Consider the following 25,004-nt stretch of genomic DNA (forward strand, 5'->3'; position numbering starts at 1 on the left):
GCATAACAGTGAAAGCTAATACCGTATTTGCGTATGATGTCACCTAGCGGCAGCATGTAGATGCTGAAGAGTGCAGGGCCAAGGACCGAACCCTGGGGAACTCCACACGTTACCTTAACGTAGTCCGAGGTCACATTGTTATGGGAGACACACTGCATCCTATCAGTAAGATAAGAGTTAAACCAAGACAGGGCTAAGTCTGACATACCAATTCGTGTTTTGATACGTTCTAATAAAATATTATGATCGACGGTATCGAAAGCAGCGCTAAGATCGAGGAGCAGCAACATAGATGACGCATCAGAATCCATCGTTAGCAATAGATCATTAGTCATTTTTGCGAGGGCTGTCTCCGTGGAGTGATTTGCCCTGAAACCGGATTGAAAGGTTTCACATAGATTGTTAGACGCTAAGTGTTCATTTAACTGCTCCGCAACAATTTTTTCAAGGATTTTTGAAATAAAGGGAAGGTGAGACACCGGTCGGTAGTTTACCATGAGGTCAGGATCGAGGTTAGGTCTTTTAAGAAGAGGATGAATAACCGCTTTTTTGAATGCTAGGGGAACAGTGCCCGAGGAGAGTGATAAGTTTATAATATTTAGCACTGATGGACCTAATAATAAAAAGAGCTCCTTGATCAGTTTCCCAGGAAGAGGGTCAAGTAAACATGTTGTCTGTTTTATTCCATTTACACGTTGTAACAATTCCTCTAATGTTATTTCCTCAAAACGAGAGAAACTATTTTGGAGGGCAGTATCCGCCGTATATACCATCGTATCAGTGTTAATAGAACCCCGTTGTAGCTGGGACGCATTGTCTTTAATCTCCTTTCTAATGACTTCAATTTTCTTACTAAAGAATTGCATAAAGTCATCAGCTGTGTGGGTTGAGCTACTGGAAGGGGTCCCTTGTTGGGTTAGCGATGCTACCGTACTAAACAAAAATTTAGGATCGTTTTTATTACGGTGGATGAGATTTGAGTAATATTTGGCTTTAGCTAAGGTAAGCATGCGTTTATAAGTTATTAAACCATCACTCCATGCTTGATGGTGCACCTCAAGTTTAGTCGTGCGCCATTTGCGTTCCAGCTTTCTACATAATCATTTCTGAGCTCTAGTTTCTTCTGTAAACCACGGGGTGCGCTTTTTTGGAGCCTTTTTTAACTTTAGCTGTGCTATGTTATCAATGGTTTCGCGCAGGGCGTCGTTAAAGTTGTTAGTGAGGTTATCGTTATCAAATTATCAAATGAATCAACTAAGTATGTATTGAGTTACATGTAAATGTTGCTACTATGTATGTTCATGATATGGTTTATGTCATTTCAGAAAGAAACAAGCCAGCATTAGCGACTTCGTACAAAGGAAGGTGTGCACACCAAAGGCTGCATTGACTGATGCTATCCTGAATATGTTGCAAACTATCAATGGTGGAGGATGACGGTTTCAGAAAAATTATTTACGTCCTCAACCCTAGTTACACTCTTCCCTCGAGAACCCATTTTACCAAACTGATGGAAGGAAGTATGAGCAGACATTTCAAGCTGTGGAAAACTGGCATTAAAGTCACCCACCGCAGAATTGTTCTGACCACTGATGTGTGGACAAGTGTAGCCACGGAAGCCTACCTCGGCAACACATGCCACTACATTGGAGAGGAATGGAACATGAAGTCAATCTGCCTAACGACCACGCCACTAGAGGAAAAACATTCAGCATCCAACATTGCAGAATGGTTGGAATAGGTAGTAGGCAGGTTTGAAATTCCCCTAAGCAAAATTATTGCTATTGTGCATGACAATTGTGCACTTTATAAAAAAACAAATTTCTAACACTTGCCTTGTTATTATGTTTGGCAAGTCGAAAGGACATGGTGCCAGTATGCGGTTTTTAAAAATAAAGTATTGGAAAGGATAGAAATGTAGTTTGTCCATTTTATCCGATTATTAATAGATTAATCAAAGTAATAATCGACAGATTAATTGATTATCAAATGAATCGTTAGTTTCTGTCCTAATTGTAGATAAAAACACTGTTTCATGTACCACAAGGAGGAATTGAATGTGGACACGAAAGCAACACAAGCATGTAGTATAATGGCAGCAACACAAAAAAAAATTCATCCATCCATTTAATTCCGCATTGAATTCATCTTACCTCACTGAATACCACCGATTTTCGCGCATTTTTTTGTCATACGTGTATAGCTATGATGAAGGACACATGTTCTGACATGTTTTATTATCCATAGTTTGCTTAACAGTAATAAAATATTCTAAGGCTGAGCAATATGGCCTTATTTTAATATCTCAATATTTTTAGGCCATATTGCGATACACGATATATATCTCGATATTTTGCCTTAGCCTTGAATTAACACTTGATATATATAATCACAGCAGTATGATGATTCTGTGTCTACATTAAAACATTCTTGTTTATACTGCATTAATATATGCTCATTTTATACTTTCATGCAGAGAAGGAAATCACAACTACCAGTAAGTCAATTGACCAAAACTGTATTTATTAAAGTTATTAGCAGGTGACTTTTCAAATGCTATATATTAGCAATAATGCTACTTTTGGTAGCAACGCTTGGGCCCCACACTTGACCAATTAAAGTTGTCTATTCGATATCTTCCCGCTTGAAGCCGAACCACCGGCAGACGATGGACCCCATGCCTGTTTTTCTTGAGAATTAATTTTTCCTTCATTCGCACTTTCTTCCTCTCGTATTACCACCCGCACGGTTTCGCTAGCATCACAGCTAACGTTACCCAGTCTGCTACCTCTCTGCTCCACGAGGGCGTATACAGTGGGGCAAAAAAGTATTTAGTCAGCCGCCGATTGTGAAAGTTCTCCCACTTTAAATGATGACAGAGGTCTGTAATTTTCATCATAGGTACACTTTTTCTGTGAGAGACAGAATGTGGGAAAAAAAATCCTTTAATTCACGTTGTAGGAATTTTAAAGAATTTATTTGTAAATTATGGTGGAAAATAAGTATTTGGTCAACCATTCAAAGCTCTCATTGATGGAAGGAGGTTTTGGCTCAAAATCTCACAATACATGGCCCCATTCATTCTTTCCTTTAACGGATCCATCGTCCTCTCCCCTTAGCAGAAAAACAGCCCCAAAGCATGATGTTTCCACCTCCATGCTTCACAGTAGGTGTGGTGTCCTTGGGATGCAACTCAGTATTCTTCTTCCTCCAAATACAACGAGTTGAGTTTATACCAAAATGGATACATGGATGATACGGCAGAGGATTGGGAGAATGTCATGTGGTCAGATGAAACCAAAATACAACTGTTTGGTATAATTTACAAATAAATTATTTTGAATTCCTACAATGTGACTTCCAGGATTTTTTTTTCACATTATGTCTCTCACAGTTGAAGTGCACCTATGATGAAAATTACAGACCTCTGTCCTCATTTTAAGTGGGAGAACTTGCACAATCGGTGGCTGACTAAATACTTTTTTGCCCCACTGTACGTATGTGACATATGACGTGACATTATTTGACGTGTGTAAGTTTGTGCGCTTGCTGTCTGTGAGAAAGAGACACAAGGAAGAGTGGGAAGATCCTGTAATATATATATATATATATATATATATATATATATATATATATATATACACACACACACACACACACACACATATATATACATATATATACACACACACACATATATATATATATATAATATATTAACAATATATTTTTTTAAATAAGCTGAAATAAAAATAAAATTTTTACTTTAAAACTGGCAGCTGAGTCAACAGAATTTTACAGTAAAAGCAGTGTTTTTTTTTACAGCATATAATTTTTTTTTATAAATGGAATGGAATGGAAAAACAATACCACTGTTTTTAGCGTTAAAATTCAAGCAACAGAGCTACCAATTTTTCTTTTGACCTTAAAATCTGGTTTTAAAGATTTTTTTTGTTTGTTTTTTAATGTTTTAGTGTCCTTCTGTATATGGAAAAAAACAATACCTAAGTTGATTTTAGAGTAAAAAAAAAACTCAGTCGGCGGAATTTAACCATAAAATCTATTGTCAATTTTACAGTCTACAATTTGATTGATAATTTGTTTAGAAATCATAACTCAAGTAGATATTTAAGTACAGTAATTAACTTTATTTTAACAAAAAATATTTTTGGAATACATAATATAATATTTTGATTTTGATATTTAATTTTAAAAGATATGCAATCGCATGCATTACATGATTTTAAATGATAAAAAGGGAAAGAACTAATTTATTTAAAAAGAAAATATTAAGCATTTTCTTATCACATATTATTTCCAGGCTTTCACGGGCCACATAAAATAATGTGGCGGGCCTTGAGTTTGACACCTGAATGAGTGTAGAATGTAGAAACTTTGAGGCATGATGCAGCTCACCCGATGATAAACTAGTTTGAGAAGAATGCTTTAGTATTATTCGTAAGACTACTGTAATTTTCAGTTTTGTAAATGCTGACTATTGTTTGTAAAGTCTTACAGGGTAAATTCAGTTTAAGAATAATATCGGGATGGTTGATAAAATGTGGATGAAGTAGGGCTGGGCTAAATATCTATATACTCGATGTATCGCAAGTTTGACTCTGTGCGATGTAGAAAATGACTATATCGTGATATTCTAGTATACGTTCTCACGCAGTTTCTTTTAGCTGCGGGCATTACACTGCATGCGTTTCCCACTCTTTCTTGTCTCTCCTTCTCACAGAGACTTAAAACAAGCGCACCTTCTTACATACGTCACGTGTACAACGTCACACGCTCCGGCGGAGCAGAGAGGTAGCCACAGGGTAATGTTAGCTGTGATGCTAACGGTGTGGTGCAGGTGGTAGTACGAGAGAGAGAAGGTGCGAATAAACAAGTTTTATTCTTTTTTAGTCCATCTTAGGTGAGCTCGGGTCCAGTCAAGCCGGCGGCGTTTCAGGATTTTGTTGATAAATGGGTTTGGCTTTGCATAGTAGAGTTTTAACTTGCACTTACAGAGATGTAGCGACCAACTGTAGTTACTAACAGTGGTTTTATGAAGTGTTCCTGAGCCCACGTGGTGATATCCTTTAGAAACTGATGTCGGTTTTTGATCCTGAGGGATCAAAAGCCCGTAATATCATCGCTTACGTGCAGTGATTTCTCCAGATTCTCTGAACTTTTTGACGATTTTACGGACCGTAGATGATAAAATCCCTAAATTCCTTGCAATAGCTCGTTGAGAAATGTTGTTCTTAAACTGTTGGACAATCTGCTGACAAAGTGGTGACCCTCACCCCATCCTTGTTTGTGAATTACTTAGCATTTCATGGAAGCTGCTTTTATGCCCAATCATGGCACCCAACTGTTCCCAATTAACCTGCACACCTGTGGGATGTTCCATATAAGTGTTTGATGAGCATTCCTCAACTTACCGTATTTGCTTGAATAGCCGCTGGGGCGCTAATTGATTTAAAACCTCTTCTCACTCCTGCGCTTTTTCAAAGCATGCGTAAAAAGTAAACAGGCGCTGGGACTTCCGGTTGGCGACAAGATGGAGTAGTCGCACTTTTTCACGCTCCCGCATATTTAACTCCTTCTATTCAGTATAGCTTGACTGATTGCAGTAACTGCTATCAACGTTATTATAGTACTAATACCTTACCGCGCTGAACGAGAAAATGTCTAATAGAGCCAAAAAGGAGGAGCAAAAGAAGGAAGACTTGGCGGCAAGCACCATCATGGCTACGTTAACTACAATGCTAACGGACCACAAGACTTCTCTCTCGTCGGAGTTTAACTCCGCCTTTTCCAAACTCAACACCACGCTAGATTGTATTCAGTCCACACTTCTGGAACACCAGAAGCGCCTCTCCTCACTAGAACTGTTTGCCGACACGAGCCAGGATATGTTGGCTACGGACACCAAGCTAACATTTGTAACTGAGGAGAACGCGAGGCTAAAAGCTAAGCTAATAGACTTGGAGAGTAGAAGCCGTCGGAACAACATTACAATTGTCGGCGTACCCGAAAACATTGAAGGTACAAACCCAACAACGTTCTTCTCTCAATTGCTGGTCGAGGTCTTGGGTGAACATACGTTGTCGTCGACCCCGGAGCTGGACCGTGCCCACCGCTCGCCAACAGCGAAGCCAAGCCCTGGTGAGAAGCCGAGACCGGTCGTGATATGCTTCCACCGATTCCAAACGAGGGAGCTGGTGGTGTGGGAAGCTCGGAAACGCAGAGGCAAATTAATGTATAAGGACTCACCGATACACATCTTCGAAGACTACTGCCCTGAAATACTAGAACAGCGGGCCGTGTACCGGGACGTCATGAAGGACCTCTACAACCTAGGCCTCAAACCAGCCCTCCACTACCCGGCTAGGTAATGGTTTCAACCAAGGATGGAAAGAGACGGCAACTCGCATCTGTGAAAGACGCACAAGACCTCGTAAAGTCCCATAATCAACGCAACCGAGAGCAGGCGAACGACTAATATTAGTTGGTATGACTTTAATGAAACTTTGTTTGATATGATGTGACTGCCTCACAATGCATGGCGGGACGGCGCTAGCTTGGCTAACTACAGCCATGTCTGGAGGCTACAACCTTAAAACACGTGCCGGGCCTGTTCTATCACGTTTAACTATGCCAACGTAACGCCAACTCTAGGCCTGACTGTGAACATTACATCTGTGTGGTCACTCATTAATTCCACTCTCATTCACTTTTTGTCATTCACTTTTTGTTTAACCATTTAGCTAATATATTATGCTGACATTCCAGAGCTAACCTGTTAAATATACAATTACCGTCATTAGGGTTTAAACAACCATCGATATTGTTTATTTTATTTTGGTACATCGACGTTCGAATTCTTTTGTCTTCCCATTAAATTTATTTATCATGTTCTAATAGATATATATTACACAGTGGTTTATCTTTTCTATTATTACTATTATTATTTGACCTAACTGCTGATATACCTATTTCTTAACTGGTTACTATTATTCCATATCCATACATCCATAGGCGTATACATTGCTTATGTGTATGTATGTATATATTTATATGTATATACATATGTGACACCACTTACTTATACTTTATCCGACTACATGCCATTTGAGTTGTTTATACTTTTTCAATTTACTTTTCTTTCTTTCTGAAGTTGTTTTGTATACTAGGTACTAGGTGTCTCGAAAGAATATACTGCAGTTTTGATGAACTTTAAAATGTTCGGACTCAGTTGGAACCAATCTGTTGTTCTCGGGAGGTGGAAAAACCAGAAGCCGTTATGGATACGTCAATGCAGGCGCAAGGACAGCACACTGCTGTGAAAAGGACACTGAAGGTTCAGGTTCGACAATGGGGTTCTCAGGTCCTGGGACGATGGTCCTGTAGGTGGTTGCCAGGTGTAACGCACCTGGCAGTATTGTATGTTGTTGTGTCTGTGAGTGTGTGTGAGCTTGCTGTGTTTTCTGTACATATATGTTTTTGTTGGTTTGTTTATCACCTCATTCCTTCCTCTCACGCTTCTGTTTTATCCCCTCCTCTTACTAGTACTCTCTGCAGTTCCCAGTTATCGTGCATCAGCCCCCTCCTGATGCGCTTGTACACATCAGCCCGTTCTGCTCTCCTAGTTGGACATGGTGAGAAATGACAAGCACCAGTAATACACTCAGATTTGTTTCATGGAATGTGAGGGGTGTGGGGAGCGCCACTAAAGTTGGGAGGGTCTTGACCCATTTGCAACACCTCAAAGGAGATATATTTTTCATTCAGGAGACCCACCTTCGCAACAGAGAGATTTCACGACTTAAAAGAGCCTGGATCAGCCATATTTTTCATTCAAAATTCAACGAAAGGGCCAGGGGCACAGCCATCCTTATTCGTAAAAATATGTCATTCGAACTTAACCAAACTGTAGCAGACCCTGCCGGCCGTTATATTATTTTGTCTGGAAAACTGCAAGGCACCCCAGTCATACTCGCTAGCGTTTATGGACCTAACTAGGGATGACAATTCTTATGTGACTAAATCGTTACATCATTTCCAAACATTGGAAATCATTTTATTATCATGGGCGGGGACTTTAACCTGGTGCAGGACCCTGTACTGGACCGATCATCTAACAAACTGGCTCCCTTATCTAATTCAGCTAAAACATTGGATACTTTTGCTAAACATTTAGGTCTTACAGACCCGTGGAGACACACCTCCCCTACAATTAAGCAATTCTATTTCTCCCATGTACCTCACACTTACACTAAGATAGACTTCTTTCTTCTCGACAATAGACTGACTACTTTCCAAAATTAAAACATGTAATTACCATAGTATTGTAATCTCTGATCATGCTCCCACCTCAGTCGACATCAATATGGACACTCAACCTACACCCCTTAAACAATGGCGATTCAACTCAGCCTCACTAGCAGAAGACAATTATAGGAATTTCCTCCACGATCAAATTGAGGGTTTTTTCGAACTGAACGATTCACCAGAAATTGGAAGAGGTATACTATGGGAGGCATCTAAAGCTTATATTAGAGGTCAACTTATACCTTTTATTTCAAATTTAAATAAGACAGAAACCATTCAAATCAATGGGCTGCTCCGTAAGATTAAGGATCTTGACGATAAGTACGCTTTAAACCCGGACTCGACACTATATAAAGAACACCTTCGCCTACAAACTGACTTTGACCATATGTCTGTCAATAGAGCAAAATTACAACTACTCAAATCCAGACAACGATTTTTTGAATCTGGGGAAAAAGCTGGCAAGCTCTTAGCCCACCGGGTTAGGGAGGAAGCATCGTCGAGGCTAATCACATCTATTCGCTCTAACACAGGAGAACTACATACTGATCCAGCTAAGATAAATGAAACATTTGCCGCATTTTATACAACATTATATACGTCAGACTGCCCCCCTTCTTCACATGAACTATTTAATGATATAACATTCCCCCAGATCGAACATGGAGCTGCGAGGTGCTTGGGTCAGCCCATTAGTGTCATCGAGATCACAGAAGCCATCAAATCTTTACAAAGTAATAAATCGCCCGGTCCAGATGGTTTCAGTGCAGAATATTATAAAACTTTCTCCAGTGTTCTTGCTCCGACTCTGAGAGACATGTATAATGAAGCATTCCTGTACCATCGCCTCCCAGAATCCTTATCGAGGGCCACCATTTCTCTCATACTAAAAAAAGAGAAAGACCCCCAGCTTTGCAGCAGCTATAGACCAATTTCGCTCTTAAATGTAGATTTAAAAATTCTGTCCAAGGTTCTTGCTCTCCGGCTCCAAAGGGTGATGCCTTCCATCATCTCGTTGGATGAAACAGGTTTTATGTTAGGCCCGCAATCCTCACACAACACTCGGCGCCTCCTAAACATTAATTCGCCAAACCCCTCGACCCCGGAAGTGGTGGTGTCCCTCGACGCGGAGAAAGCCTTTGATAGGGTCGAATGGGAATATCTATTTGATGTGATGGGTCGGTTTGGTTTTAATGAAGATTTTATTCTTTGGGTTAAACTTTTATACTCGTCCCCTGTACCTTCGGTACGCACAAATAATACACTGTCCTCCCCAGTTTTTCTTAAAAGAGGTACCAGACAAGGTTGCCCGCTGTCTCCATTAGTTTGCTATTGCAATAGAACCCCTTGCACTTTGGCTGCGCGCGGAGAGGGGCTTTAAAGGTATCACCCGGTCGGACACGTTGCACAAAGTGTCGCCTTATGCGGACGACTTGCTCCTATACATCTCAGATCCTGCTAGCTCACTCCCAGTAATCTTTAACATTTTGGAGCGCTTTGGCACACACTCTGGCTACAAACTTAATTACCAAAAAAGTGAACTATTTCTGATCAATTCCCTAGCTAAACAGTTACCGCAATCTTTAGCTGATTTCAAATGGGCACATGACGGGATCCATTACTTGGGAATTTTTATTACTCCGGTTATGTCTGACATGCTCCGGGGAAATTTTCTACCCCTAGTTGAAAAAATGGAGAAGGACTTTGCCCGCTGGTCTGTATTACCATTATCTCTCGCTGGCCGGATAAATCTTATCAAGATGATCACTCTGCCTAAATTCCTTTACCTTTTCCAACATATCCCCATATTTATTACTAAATCTTTTTTTGCTAAATTAGAAAAATCAATATCCAAATTGAAGACATGCACCTGGGGATAGGTTGATTGGCAACACTAAATTGGCCCTAGTGTGTGAATGTGAGTGTGAATGTTGTCTGTCTATCTGTGTTGGCCCTGCGATGAGGTGGCGACTTGTCCAGGGTGTACCCCGCCTTCCGCCCGATTGTAGCTGAGATAGGCGCCAGCGCCCCCCGCAACCCCAAAAGGGAATAAGCGGTAGAAAATGGATGGATGGATGGAATATCCAAATTTTTATGGGGGGCCGGATCGGCCCGAATCCGCAAGTCGGTCCTACAATCTCCCAAATCTGAGGGAGGGCTTACACTCCCTAATTTTAGACAGTACTATTGGGCGGCTAATGTACAGAAACTCCCATACTGGATGGACGGAAGCTCTCAGACCCTCCCGGCCTGGGTATCCCTTGAAACGGCAATCCCACACTTTTCATTACGTTCTTGCTTATGCTCACCACTCCCTTTTCCACTTAAACTTGAAGGCGCAAACACCACTGTATCGATCTCCTTGAAAATATGGATCCAGCTAAGGAAATATTTGGGTTTTCAGGGCCCATCTATTTTGACTCCGCTACTTAAAAAACAATTATTTAAACCTTCCCGTACCGACTCCGCATTTATGACCTGGCATGATCACGGTATCGCCACTGTGGAAGACCCATATACAGATGGTGTGTTCTCATCCTTCGCTGAACTTTCTTCCAGATACGATTTGCCAAACTCCCACCTTTTTTGTTTCTTTCAGGTGAGGGACTTCGTAAAGAAGCAGTTCCCACACTTCCCAAATCGTCCTCCGGAAACTCTTATAGATACATTGCTATCTCTGAGCCCAAATCATAAAAAATGTATCTCTGTGATATATATCTCCTTAAGCTCAGTTGCTCCAAACTCTATCAGTGATAAGAGCCTCGTGGGAGAGCGATCTTAACACCAACATATCTGACAAACTCTGGAACTCTGCCCTGAAACTGGTCCACTCCTCCTCGATATGTGCCCGTCATGGTCTCATCCAATGCAAAGTAATCCATAAAATTCACTACACTAATGCAAAACTATCCAAAATCTACCCCACTGTTAGCAATACCTGTAATTGATGCAAACAATCTCCGGCTGATCATGACCATATGTTCTGGTCCTGCTCTAAATTATGTTCCTTTTGGGAGGACATTTTTGACACTATCGGAAAGGCATACGGTCAAGACTTTCCCTCCAACCCATCGTCAGCCATTTTCGGCATATGCCCTGATAACACATGCCCTGTACCACTAAAACGCGCTGTGGCTTTTACGACCTTGCTGGCCAGGCGACTGATCTTGTTCAATTGGAAGCTGGCTCACCCCCCATCACACAGCCGTTGGATTAAAGAGTTTCTTTACAATTTAAAATTGGAAAAACTTTGGTTTTCACTAAATGGCTCTGCTCAAGTGTTTGAAAGTTCATGGAGTCCTTTCTTACTGTATGTCAACTCTCTTGACTTATGTCCGGACGCAGATGAGGAATAATCTCCCTTTTATTTAGTATTATTGTTATTTACTTTATTTTTTATTTTTTTCTCCCTTTCTCTCTCCTTTTAGTCTCTTTCTGTTTTTGGTCTTGTATGGGTGTATGTGTGAATGTGTGTGTCTTTGTCGTCTTACTTGTTGTTTGTGCCATGTGTCCCTGGTTGGTTCGACCTGAGTGGGGTGGGAGGGTGGGTGGGTGGTTTTAGGGGTAAAGGTATGAAGAATTCACTGACTTTAAAATTGTACTGTTTCGACTTGTACCTTTTTTCTGTATATGTGAAAAAGTCAATAAAAAAAGTTGGATTAAAAGTAAGCATCCATCCATCCATCCATCCATCATCTTCCGCTTATCCGAGGTCGGGTCGCGGGGGCAGCAGCCTAAGCAGGGAAGCCCAGACTTCCCTATCTCCAGCCACTTGGTCTAGCTCTTCCCGGGGGATCCCGAGGCGTTCCCAGGCCAGCCGGGAGACATAGTCTTCCCAACGTGTCCTGGGTCTTCCCCGTGGCCTCCTACCAGCTGGACGTGCCCTAAACACATCCCTAGGGAGGCGTTCGGGTGGCATCCTGACCAGATGCCCGAACCACCTCATCTGGCTCCTCTCGATGTGGAGGAGCAGCGGCTTTACGTTGAGCTCCTCCCGGATGGCAGAGCTTCTCACCCTATCTCTAAGGGAGAGCCCCGCCACCCGGCGGAGGAAACTCATTTCGGCCGCTTGTACCCGTGATCTTATCCTTTCGGTCATGACCCAAAGCTCATGACCATAGGTGAGGATGGGAACGTAGATCGACCGGTAAATTGAGAGCTTTGCCTTCCGGCTCAGCTCCTTCTTCACCACAACGGATCGATACAACGTCCGCATTACTGAAGACGCCGCACCGATCCGCCTGTCGATCTCACGATCCACTCTTCCCCCACTCGTGAACAAGACTCCTAGGTACTTGAACTCCTCCACTTGGGGCAGGGTCTCCTCCCCAACCCGGAGATGGCACTCCACCCTTTTCCGGGCGAGAACCATGGACTCGGACTTGGAGGTGCTGATTCTCATTCCGGTCGCTTCACACTCGGCTGCGAACCGATCCAGTGAGAGCTGAAGATCCCGGCCAGATGAAGCCATCAGGACTACATCATCTGCAAAAAGCAGAGACCTAATCCCGTGGCCACCAAACCGGAACCCCTCAACGCCTTGACTGCGCCTAGAAATTCTGTCCATAAAAGTTATGAACAGAATCGGTGACAAAGGACAGCCTTGGCGGAGTCCAACCTTCACTGGAAACGTGTCCGACTTACTGCCAGCAATGCGGACCAAGCTCTGACACTGATCATACAGGGAGCGGACTGCCACAATAAGACATTCCGATACCCCATACTGTCTGAGCACTCCCCACAGGACTTCCCGAGGGACACGGTCGAATGCCTTCTCCAAGTCCACAAAGCACATGTAGACTGGTTGGGCAAACTCCCATGCACCCTCAAGAACCCTGCCGAGAGTATAGAGCTGGTCCACAGTTCCACGACCAGGACGAAAACCACACTGTTCCTCCTGAATCCGAGGTTCGACTATCCGGCGAAGCCTCCTCTCCAGTACACCTGAATAAACCTTACCGGGAAGGCTGAGGAGTGTGATCCCACGATAGTTGGAACACACCCTCCGGTCCCCCTTCTTAAAGAGAGGGACCACCACCCCGGTCTGCCAATCCAGAGGTACCGCCCCCGATGTCCACGCGATGCTGCAGAGTCTTGTCAACCAAGACAGCCCCACAGCATCCAGAGCCTTAAGGAACTCCGGGCGGATCTCATCCACCCCCGGGGCCTTGCCGCCGAGGAGCTTTTTAACTACCTCAGCGACCTCAGCCCCAGAAATAGGAGAGTCCACTACAGATTCCCCAGGCACCGCTTCCTCAAAGAAAGACGTGTTGGTGGGATTGAGGAGATCTTCGAAGTATTCCCTCCACCGATCCACAACATCCGCAGTCGAAGTCAGCAGAACACCATCCGCACCATACACGGTGTTGATAGTGCAATGCTTCCCCTTCCTGAGGCGCCGTATGGTGGTCCAGAATCGCTTCGAAGCCGTCCGGAAGTCGTTTTCCATGGCTTCCCCGAACTCTTCCCATGTCCGAGTTTTTGCCTCCGCGACCGCTAAAGGTGCACACCGCTTGGCCCGTCGGTACCCGTCCACTGCCTCCGGAGTCCTATGAGCCAAAAGAACCCGATAGGACTCCTTCTTCAGCTTGACGGCATCCCTCACTGCTGGTGTCCACCAACGGGTTCTGGGATTACCGCCACGACAGGCACCAACAACCTTGCGGCCACAGCTCCAATCAGCCGCCTCGACAATAGAGGTTCGGAACATGGTCCACTCGGACTCAATGTCCCGCACCTCCCTCGTGACATGTTCAAAGTTCTCCCGGAGGTGTGAATTGAAACTCTCTCTGACAGGAGACTCTGCCAGACGTTCCCAGCAGACCCTCACAATGCGCTTGGGCCTGCCAGGTCTGTCCGGCATCCTCCCCCACCATCGCAGCCAACTCACCACCAGGTGGTGATCGGTAGAAAGCTCCGCCCCTCTCTTCACCCGAGTGTCCAAAACATAAGGCCGCAAATCCGATGACACAACTACAAAGTCGATCATGGAACTGCGGCCTAGGGTGTCCTGGTGCCAAGTGCACATATGGACACCCTTATGTTTGAACATGGTGTTTGTTATCGACAAACTGTGACGAGCACAAAAGTCCAATAACAAAACACCACTCGGGTTTAGATCCGGGCGACCATTCTTCCCAATCACGCCTCTCCAGGTTTCACTGTCGTTGCCAACATGAGCGTTGAAGTCTCCCAGTAGGACAAGGGAATCACCCGGAGGAGCACTTTCCAGTACTCCCTCGAGTGTACCCAAAAAGGGTGGGTATTCTGAACTGCTGTTTGGTGCGTAAGCACAAACAACAGTCAGGACCCGTTCCCCCACCCGAAGGCGAAGGGAAGCTACCCTCTCGTCCACTGGGTTGAACTCAAACATACAGGCTTTGAGCCGGGGGGCAACCAGAATTGCCACCCCAGCCCGTCGCCTCTCACTGCCGGCAACGCCAGAGTGGAAGAGGGTCCAGTCCCTCTCGAGAGAACTGGTTCCAGAGCCCTTGCTGTGCGTCGAGGTGAGTCCGACTATATCCAGCCGGAACTTCTCTACCTCGCGCACTAGCTCAGGCTCCTTCCCCCCCAGTGAGGTGACGTTCCACGTCCCAAGAGCTAGCTTCTGTAGCCGAGGATCGGACCGCCAAGTGCCCTGCCTTCGGCTGCCGCCCAGCTCACAATGCACCCGACCTCTAAAAGTAAGCAGGCGCTAATAATTTTAAAACCTCTTCTCACCCCTGCGCTTACCAATGGCATGCGGGGGGGGGGGGGGATGCACGGCATTATGGGTAATCCCTATGCTGCGTTTATAATGTGCCAGAGAGCCAATACTCTCCAGAAATGTGTTTGTTATTCTTATTTGGTTAGGGTTCACAGTGTGCGGCATATTAGTAAAAGTGTTCAAATTGTTTTATATCACAACCATTAGTGTGATCTGTATGGCTGTGGAACAAGACCCCTGGTTTACACACAGCAAAGGCAAAAAAAAACTCCTCCGCCATTTTGAAAATAACTCCAGGGGAAGCGTCACTCATGACGTAACGAATTTGACCCGGCGGTAAAAGTAAGCATGCGCTTATTAATTTGGTGAGCGAGTTTTACCCGGCAGTAATTCAAGACAGGCGCATATTACATGTCCGGCGGCTATTCAAGGAAATAAAGTAATCAGTATTTATTGCCACCTTTCCCAACTTCGTTGTCACGTGTAGCTGGCATCAAAATTCCAAAGTTAATGATTATTTGCAAAAAATATATATATATTTATCAATTTGAACATCAAATATGTTGTCTTTGTAGTATATTCAACTGAATATGGGTTGAAAAGGATTTGCAAATCATTGTATTCCGTTTATATTTACATTTAACACAATTTCCCAACTCATATGGAAACGACGTTTGTATATCGTGATATTCGGGTATACGTTCTCACGCAGTTGCTTTTAGCTGCGGGAAATATACTGCAGGCATTTCTCACTCTTTCTTGTCTCTACTTCTCACAGAGACGTAAAACAAGTGCACCTTCTTACATGCTTCTGTACAAAAAGTGCACTTTAATTTAGTGTTGTTTTGATATGTCATCTTAGTGACATCATGCACAAAAGTGCACTAGTAGCTTGTTTTAAAATATCTCTGACAATTTTGCACTTTCTGTTTTGAAATGACATGAATGTTTGTGCCACTGCTTAATAACTGTTTAATAAATACTGTGTTGGTCAAATGACTTGTGATTTCCCTCTCTGCATGAAAGTTTAAAATGAGCATATATTAATGCAGTATGAAGAAGAATGTTTAATGTAGACACGGAATCATCATACTGCTGTGATTATATGCATCAAGTGTGAATTCAAGGCTAAGGCAAAATATTGAGATATATATCATGTATCGTGACATGGCCTGAAAATATCAAGATATTAAAAAAAGGCCATATAGCCCAGCCCTAGTTGGAACTAAACATTGCTGTACAACATGGAAATCTAAACAATGACACAAAATATGAACTTTGCACCATTAAAACTGCAGACAACAAATATTTGTACCAGGAAATTAACTGCAAAAAACAAACATATCCTTGCTCTCACAGTAGAACGGCACTCTTTAATGTCAATTTAAATACCGTACTTACCGAGGCACAATAAATTCAACATTGTTAATGCTAAATTTGTGAAACCAACGTAAGTGAACACATGATGTGTCTCTTATCTTTTCTTTGTTAAATCCTTGTGTCAAAGAAGGGCAGTCGAGGCGAGCAGTGATGTGATCTGGTAATGAAGGATGGCTTAAATCTTTCAAAAATTATTTTTCTTAAGAGTGTATGAAACCACTCCATCCCATTTTAAATAGTTTTTCATGTTAGCTTATTTATTTGTCGGTAAACCTTTCTAAATACACTTAAATTTGCACTGATACAGGTAAATAAACTGTAACCTAATGGGACTCTAAGCCACCACCTGTAACCTGGAAGTGCCTCAAGGTCACATGATTGCAATCTAGATCATATTCACCATAAGGATTATTGTCACCAAAACGATCACAATTAATAATATCAAGGTATTGTTGAATGTGCTCAAAAAGTCATCATACACACTTTGTATTGAAACACAAGTTGTATTAAAAAACTTAAATAATATATAATAATAATATACTACATGTTACATAATAATAATGTTCTGGCTACTTGAGTCCTTTTATTTTTATTAGCTTTTTTTAATGTAGATGTTTATTTTCTACCATTTAGATTTTTTTAAAGTTTCAGTGGTTTTTGAATGATTAAGAAAAAAACTTTTGTTTGATGCATCTCTTCCAGTTTATGTGACGTTAAACAATTTTACTTCCTGTTGTCAGACTGCTTTGATTATCGATCGATCAGCCAGTAGGTTTAATGTGCACAATTAAATATTTTAGCTGCTCAGACAGTATGGTGTTTATACAAGTTTAGAGGAAAGTTGTTTTTAAATGGAGAAAGATGTAAATGTCTCCTGTTTTCATGTTCGCATGTAAGATATATAGTACTTGCTTCTCCAATAAAAGAACACTAGTGTCACCAGCCCGTGAGTTTATCAGTGTTATCACAGTTTTACAAACATTTTTGTTTATAACATTAATACCAACCGTAGTTTTACCACAGTTTATCATGATACCGTTTGCCGTTACATCCTTAGTCATGTCATTACATACCTAGTTGTGGCATAATTACTTCAAAAGATCCAATGGAAACGGTCTTACACAACTAACAGGTTTCAACTTTATTCAAAATACCGCAAAAGCTGCGTCCAATGACTCATTAATGACGTTTCAATCTGATCGATAATTGGACATTGTATTGTCTTTCAACGATTGTACAGTATATTTATACTAACTATCAGCCAAATCCACCACTGTCTGTCTGATTAGTGTACAGTATATCTGTAGGTTAAACTTCTCAAAAATTCAATGCAGTTGCCAGTCTGCCATCGATTTTTTGCGGGGGATGCAATTTGAGTGTCCGACTCCCTGCTATACGCCAACATCTCATACCTACAATAAAGAAGTATGCCAGGCAAGGAGCTACTTCTGAAATGCCTTTGAAACATGCCATTGACTGCAACAATCAATAAGACACATCAGAAGTGGAGCAGGTCCCGACAACCAATTTGGCAGAGTTGAAAACCTTTTAGTCCTGCTTACGCATTGTTTTTCTTCACCCATGTTGCATTCTTTAGTATTTTCCTTTCATCCTAAAAGCAAACGACTCAGTTTGTTGATTCATCAGTTCCCTAAGGCAGGGTCATGGCCAGTTGTTTCTAAATAAAAACCTTGCACCGAAAAGCAACAATAAATAAGAGCTTGCTGTGTTTATGGAAAAATAATTGACATTCTCATGATCACCATCACCCACGACACAGTACAGGCAGTTCAACAGACATTTAAATTGTAGATAATTGCTGGTTTCCAATCACGTGATCTAGAGGTACATCCAGGTTTCAGGTGAGGATCTGGAGTCCCATTAGGCTAAGTAGACGGTAATGCTTACCTCAACACTTACAAGGATATAAAGAAGAAAACATTGGAGGCACGTCATGTCTTTACATCTGGAGGGGTCCACAAATTAAGCATTAATCCAAGAAAGACAATGTTGGATTCATTCGTGCATCGTATTTAATGAATCGCAACTGGACTGTCTGGTTTGTGTTAGAAGAAGTTTCGCCGCTCATCCGAGGAGGCTTCATCAGTTTGTGCTAAGAAACTTAGATTAATCAGATCTAAGATAAGTTTAGTTTTTGAAGTTAATTTCCTCCTACAAATATTAGTCTCATCTACATTTCATGTTTTCCGATGTTTTAATGGTGTAAACTTCATATTGTGCCCCTTTGTGCCCATTGTTCAGCAATGTTTGCTTGCAATATGAAGACTCAGTATGCTGTTGAGTCTACTAGAGATGTATTTATCTTGTTTATTAATACTATCAGGATTTTTTCTTCACGAAAAGCAACGAAGACGCTATAATGAAGTCATCTGTGTTGAATAAAGCACTTGGCTTTCCTGCTCAACAACAAAAACTTAGCGTTTTGTTTTTGTTATGAAAAAAGAAAACAGAAATATGGTAGATTGGGTTAAAAATTACAATATTTAGGACTGAACATTTAGTTAGTTTATTTGCACAACCAGGTCTTCATAGTTATATTAAGCATTGCAAACCACCAAAGAACATAAACTAATGCGATCGAGTCTTGGCCTTTCTTTATGTTTAGTTCTGCTCTCAAATGAACTTGATTGCATCACAGAAAGTTTATCAAACAAATTAAATGTTCAAACATTTTACAAAGTGATTGTATTCTACAGGTTGATGAAAGTTATATTTTTAAGAGCCATTTCCTTTGACAAACTTTTGCTTTTTCCGTGAATTTATTACCTTTATGAACAACTGCTTTCAGGACTATTAAAAAGGTATTTCCTATCTCTCCATTTGAACGAATAAACACCCGAGAACAGAACGGCAATACGAGATTCTCAAATCAAACTCCACGCTCATTGTCACTTGCTTTAACGCTACGCTCAAGCTTCCGCCAGAATGCAGGTGGGATAGACTCCAGCACTCCCTCCCAGGCTGCCACTCCGACAGGGACAAGAGGTAGAAAATGGATGGATACTAGGGGTTTATCGGTATACAAAAATTTTGGTTCGGTAGGTACCTCGGTTTAGGGGTCAATGTTCGGTTCATTTTCGGTACAGCAAGAAAACAACAAAATATAAATGTTTTGGTTATTTATTTACCAAATTAGTAAACAATGGCTTTATCCATTTAACATTAGGAACACTATAATAATTCTGTCCACGTTAATCAACATTAAACTGCCTCAAATTGTTGCTCAGATTAAATAAAATGACATAACTTTTCTTCTACATAAAAAAACTGCAACATTAAACAGTTTCAAGTCAACTCATCATGCTTAATTTATCACAGCATTTGGGAAGCCTGTAGTTGATTTTTATTATGTAAATATTATATTTTTTATCAACATGTGATAGCAGGGACCCTGCCCTTCAGAGCTTTTCTGTCCGTAAAACACACACACACACACACAACGCAGCAAAATGAGCTAACGTTACGCTAAAAGCTAATTATCCTTCACGTCAAGCCAGAACTGCGAGCGAGAGAGCTGAGCTGCAGTTTAAGTTTCTAGAAGGTTAACGGGCTCATAGTGATGTTAGTAGTAGTTGACTGGGAGGTGTTTATCATCATTTGGGGAGAGTACGCTGCCTTATGCTCACCTGCTAAAGACCTATCTGCTCGACCCTGAAGCATTTAGTTTGATCATATTACGCCTGTACTGGCTCACCTGCACTGGCTTCCTGTGCACTTAAGATGTGACTTTAAGGTTTTACTAATTACGTATAAAATACTACAAGGTCTAGCTCCAGCCTATCTTGCCGATTGTATTGTACCATATGTCCCGGCAAGAAATCTGCGTTCAAAAGACTCCGGCTTATTAGTGATTCCTAGAGCCCAAAAAAAGTCTGCGGGCTATAGAGCGTTTTCCGTTCGGGCTCCAGTACTCTGGAATGCCCTCCCGGTAACAGTTCGAGATGCTACCTCAGTAGAAGCATTTAAGTCTCACCTTAAAACTCATCTGTATACTGTAGCCTTTAAATAGACCTCCTTTTTAGACCAGTTGATCTGCCACTTCTTTTCTTTCTCCTATGTCCCCCCTCCCTTGTGGAAGGGGTCCGGTCCGATGACAATGGATGAAGTACTGGCTGTCCAGAGTCGAGACCCAGGATGGACCGCTCGTCGGGACCCAGGATGGACCGCTCGCCTGTATCGGTTGGGGACATCTCTACGCTGCTGATCCGCCTCCGCTTAAGATGGTCTCCTGTGGACGGGACTCTCGCTGCTGTCTTGGATCCGCTTGAACTTAACTCTCGCGGCTGTGTTGGAGCCACTATGGATTGAACTTTCACAGTATCATGTTAGACCCGCTCGACATCCATTGCTTTCGGTCCCCCAGGGGGGGGGTGGGGGGGGGGGGTTGCCCACATCTGAGGTCCTCTCCAAGGTTTCTCATAGTCAGCATTGTCACTGGCGTCCCACTGGATGTGAATTCTCCCTGCCCACTGGGTGTGAGTTTTCCTTGCCCTTTTGTGGGTTCTTCCGAGGATGTTGTAGTCGTAATGATTTGTGCAGTCCTTTGAGACATTTGTGATTTGGGGCTATATAAATAAACATTGATTGATGATTGATTGATATTACATGCGCTCTAAATACACACTGGTGATTGACTGTTACCGCTCTGGATACGCACTGCTGATTGGCTGTTACCGCTATATATGTAACCAATCAGATGGTTGTGTGGGTGAGACAATGCTGGGTGCTGAGACAGAGGCAGAAGAAGCAAAGCAGCTTGTTAAGACTTTAGCTAAGAAACTCGTTCGGTACACCCCCGTACCGAAACGGTTCAATACAAATACACGAACCATTACACCCCTAATGGATACTTTCGTGTCAACTACAGTTAAAATTGAAATATTTACCGTATTCTTCGGACCATATGGCGTACCGGATTAAAAGGCGGAGTGCCGATGAGTGGGTGTATTCAGATACATTTTCATACAAAAGTCGCATTAAAGTGGTCATATTTATTTTATTTATTTTTAAATTTAAAACACCTCCTTGTTGTCTACATAACATGTGATGGTGGTTCTTTGGGAAAAACATAGATTATGTTTTACAGACCATTTTCAAGTAGCGTTCTGAGCGTCTCTTCAGGATGCGCCGTTTTGTGGACGGTCTTATTTACATGGCTCACCATTGACAGGTCTTCTCCCCATCATCTTTGTTATGGTCGTGTAGCGTGCAAGGACGGGAGTGGAAGAAGTTTCAAATGATGGAGCTAACTGTTTTAATGACATTCAGACTGTACTTAAATCAATAACAGAGCAGCATCTCCTCATCCCTGGCTCAATAATGAAAAACCAACGGAAATGTGTCCTGTGAAAAAATGTCCGACTGGAACCCTCTAATAACTAAAGTTCCATGGGTGAATTATGGAAATTCATCCATCCATCCATTTTCTACCGCTTATATCCTTTGGGGTCGCTGGTTCCTATCTTCACTACAATCGGATGGAAGGCGGTGTTCACCCTGGACAAGTCGCCACCTCATCACAGGGCCAACACAGCTAGACAGACAACATTCACACTCACATTCACACACTAGGGCCAATTTAGTGTTGCCAATCAACCTATCCCCAGGTGCATGTCTTTGGAGGTGGGAGGAAGCCGGGGTACCCGGAGGGAACCAGCGCATTCACGGGGAGAACATGCAAACTACACACAGAAAGATCCCGAGCTCGGGATTGAACCAAGGACTACTCAGGACCTTCATATTGTGAGGCAGACGCACTAACCCCTCTGCCACAGTGAAGCCTTATTGAAATTCACTACAGTTTTTAGCGCTGTAAAGCTAGTCTACTGACAGATATACATAAGAACTTTACATTATTTTACATTAGAAATAGCAACAGCAGAAGATGAATGCCACATGAGAAGATAGAGAAACACAAAAAGCTTATCAACTATGGTGTCGCCACGGACTACAATGGCGGACCCGCGCAAATGTTCAGTACTTATGCAGATCCTAAATACAGATCAGCAGGTACCAGAAGGTAAGAAAAGTTGGTTTTGCATAATGTTGCGAAACAAAACGCCAGAAAATGTCTGCTAATAGGTGCCATTTTGCGGTCCTTATACACATACCATAATAATACTGATATGTTTGATTGAACATTCATCATCTATCTGAACCACAATATCTCAAAATGTTGAAGTGACTGATATGTATGAACTGAGCAGAAATCATAGACAAATCCACAACAGAACTAACAAGGGTTTACCAGTTTTTTATTCTTGGCTGAAAAAGAAAATCTCCTCAAAACTCTTGGGCGCCTATCTTTTGGCCTGCGGAAATTAGGAGCCATCAGTGGAATGTTTGCAAGCTGCAAGGAGAATACTTAACCCCAGAAGGTGTGCGATTCTTAAACATGTCCGTGCACAAACCAACCACACATTCCAAACTGCTATCATTCCATCCTAAAATTGTAACACCATACCGCCATTGACAACAACACAGGATCTGACAATCTATGACTCATTCATTTACACTCTTCTCCACAAATTGTTCTGACTGATAATGTCAGACAAAAAAGAGTGTAGCAGTTTTATATAGAAAATGCACGTGGCTGTATAACAATGACAGCTAAGATGGTGGAGGGGACTTAAAGGCCTACTGAAACCCACTACTACCCACCACGCAGTCTGATAGTTTATATATCAATGATGAAATATTAACATTGCAACACATGCCAATACGGCTTTTTTAGTTTACTAAATCACAATTTTAAATTTCCCGGGAGTTTCGTCTTGAAAACGCGTAATGATGACGTGTACGCAAGACGTCACGCGTTTTTAGGAAGTATGAGCGCTACGCACACCCACAGCTAAAAGTGGTCTGCTTTAATGGCATAATTACACAGTATTTTGGAGATAAGTGTTGCTGAATCTTTTGCAATTTGTTAAATTAATATTGGAGAAGTCACAGTAGAAAGATGGAGTTGGGAAGCTTTAGCCTTCAGCCACACAAACACCATCTTTCTACTGTGGCTTGTTTAAATTTCCCGGTGGTGAAAATTTACTATGGATCAGAGTGCGGTCAAGCGAACACGAATCCAGACCAAATGTCAACCAGCAGGTTTCGGTGAGAAAATTGTGGTTAAAAAGTCGCTTCTTACCGGAGAAAAGCGGAGCTTGGGCCGTCCATGAAGCTGCTGTCGACTCCCCTGAGACATTGGCGTCAACACACCCATGGACACACTCCTCCGACTATCAGGTACGATTAAAGTCACTAAAACACTAGCAACACAATAGAAAGATAAGCAATTTCCCAGAATTATCCTAGTAAATGTGTTTAAAAGTCCCAAAGCAATCGCGTTTTGTTTTAACTCGTTTTTTTTTTCTAGTCCGTCGCTATCAATATCCTCAAACACTAATCTTTCATCCTCGCTCAAATGAATGGGGAAATTGTCGTTTTTTCGGTCCGAATAGCACTTTTTGTTGGAGGCTCCCATTAAAATCAATGTGAATATGTGAGGAGCCCCCACACTTGCGACGTCATGGTCTGCGTCTTCCGGTAGAGGCAGGGCTTTTCTCTTAACACCGACAGTTGCAAACTTTATCGTGGATGTTCTCTACTAAATCCTTTCAGCAAAAATATGGCAATATCGCGAAATGATCAAGTATGACACATAGAATGGACCTGCTATCCCCGTTTAAATAAGAAAATCTCATTTCAGTAGGCCTTTAATACAGTGTGAATGCATTATGTAACCTCAGGCAAAAAAAAATAAAAAAAATCAACTTGCCTCAAAGGGAAAGGTAGCTTTTATATTGGAATAGACCACAATCCAAGTGCATGAGGAGGCTCCAGATAGTCTGTCTTTTGCAATGTTTAGCAGCATCAATGCAGTTTTAGAGTGTAATTGAAGATTACAGGAAATTAATCAAACATCCTTACTATGGAGGTATGAATGTGTTATGTAAGGTTAACTTAAAATTAATTTGCAGAATTCAGTGTGCTTATAAATGTCTATCTTTAATGATACTACAGTGGACAGATTTAAATTGAAAACATATATAAAAATGTGCCAAGCTATCATATCTTCTTCATGTGGAACTAAACACATCCTGCTAAGACTGCATTAAATATCACCGCAGCTTCTTACGCTAACACGATTCATTCCTGACAGAGAAGACACGACAAGAAGCTCATGTAATTGAATGGAATTCAACTCGAGTATTAACTGTATCGCAACATTTGAACTTTTTGTTTTCTTGCAGCAACGCCGACAGGGTGGGGCTGGCGAGGGGGGCAAGTGGCCGCTAGCTAGTGCGGACAAGGCACACTGAACAAAGATACCGACAACATAAAATAACAGCCTCGGCGAGTTGTGCCCGTTAATAACTTTCGACAAACGGAACTGTTCATTCTTAGAGGAAAATATGCGGACGAACCTTTGACTTAAATGCAGCGGCGCTTCCAGGTGCTGTCGATAAGTGCGTCGGTTGTTGCTGCTGCTGTGCAAGTATGGCGAAGAAATGGGACGGCGCCGCCCGCGCAGCATTTCCGGGAATAAAACTACGGCTCGCTGGAAGGGCCACTCCCA

The 25,004-nt window shown here is 42.2% G+C and overlaps 1 protein-coding gene across 5 annotated transcripts in view; it reads right to left on the reverse strand.

Annotated features, from left to right (window-relative positions):
* The window catches only part of LOC133557684 (rho GDP-dissociation inhibitor 1-like), a 70,645-nt gene extending 45,641 nt beyond the window's left edge, over positions 1-25,004 (reverse strand). The window contains exon 1 of one of the 5 annotated variants that reach the window (XM_061908369.1): positions 24,853-25,004. The gene's annotated coding sequence lies outside the window, so the exon portion shown is untranslated. The remainder of the gene's footprint in view (positions 1-24,852) is intronic. The other 4 variants (XM_061908405.1, XM_061908379.1, XM_061908395.1 and 1 more) reach the window with 4 other exon arrangements.

Source organism: Nerophis ophidion, linkage group LG01 (genome assembly GCF_033978795.1).
Source record: "Nerophis ophidion isolate RoL-2023_Sa linkage group LG01, RoL_Noph_v1.0, whole genome shotgun sequence".
Classification (NCBI taxonomy): domain Eukaryota; kingdom Metazoa; phylum Chordata; class Actinopteri; order Syngnathiformes; family Syngnathidae; genus Nerophis; species Nerophis ophidion.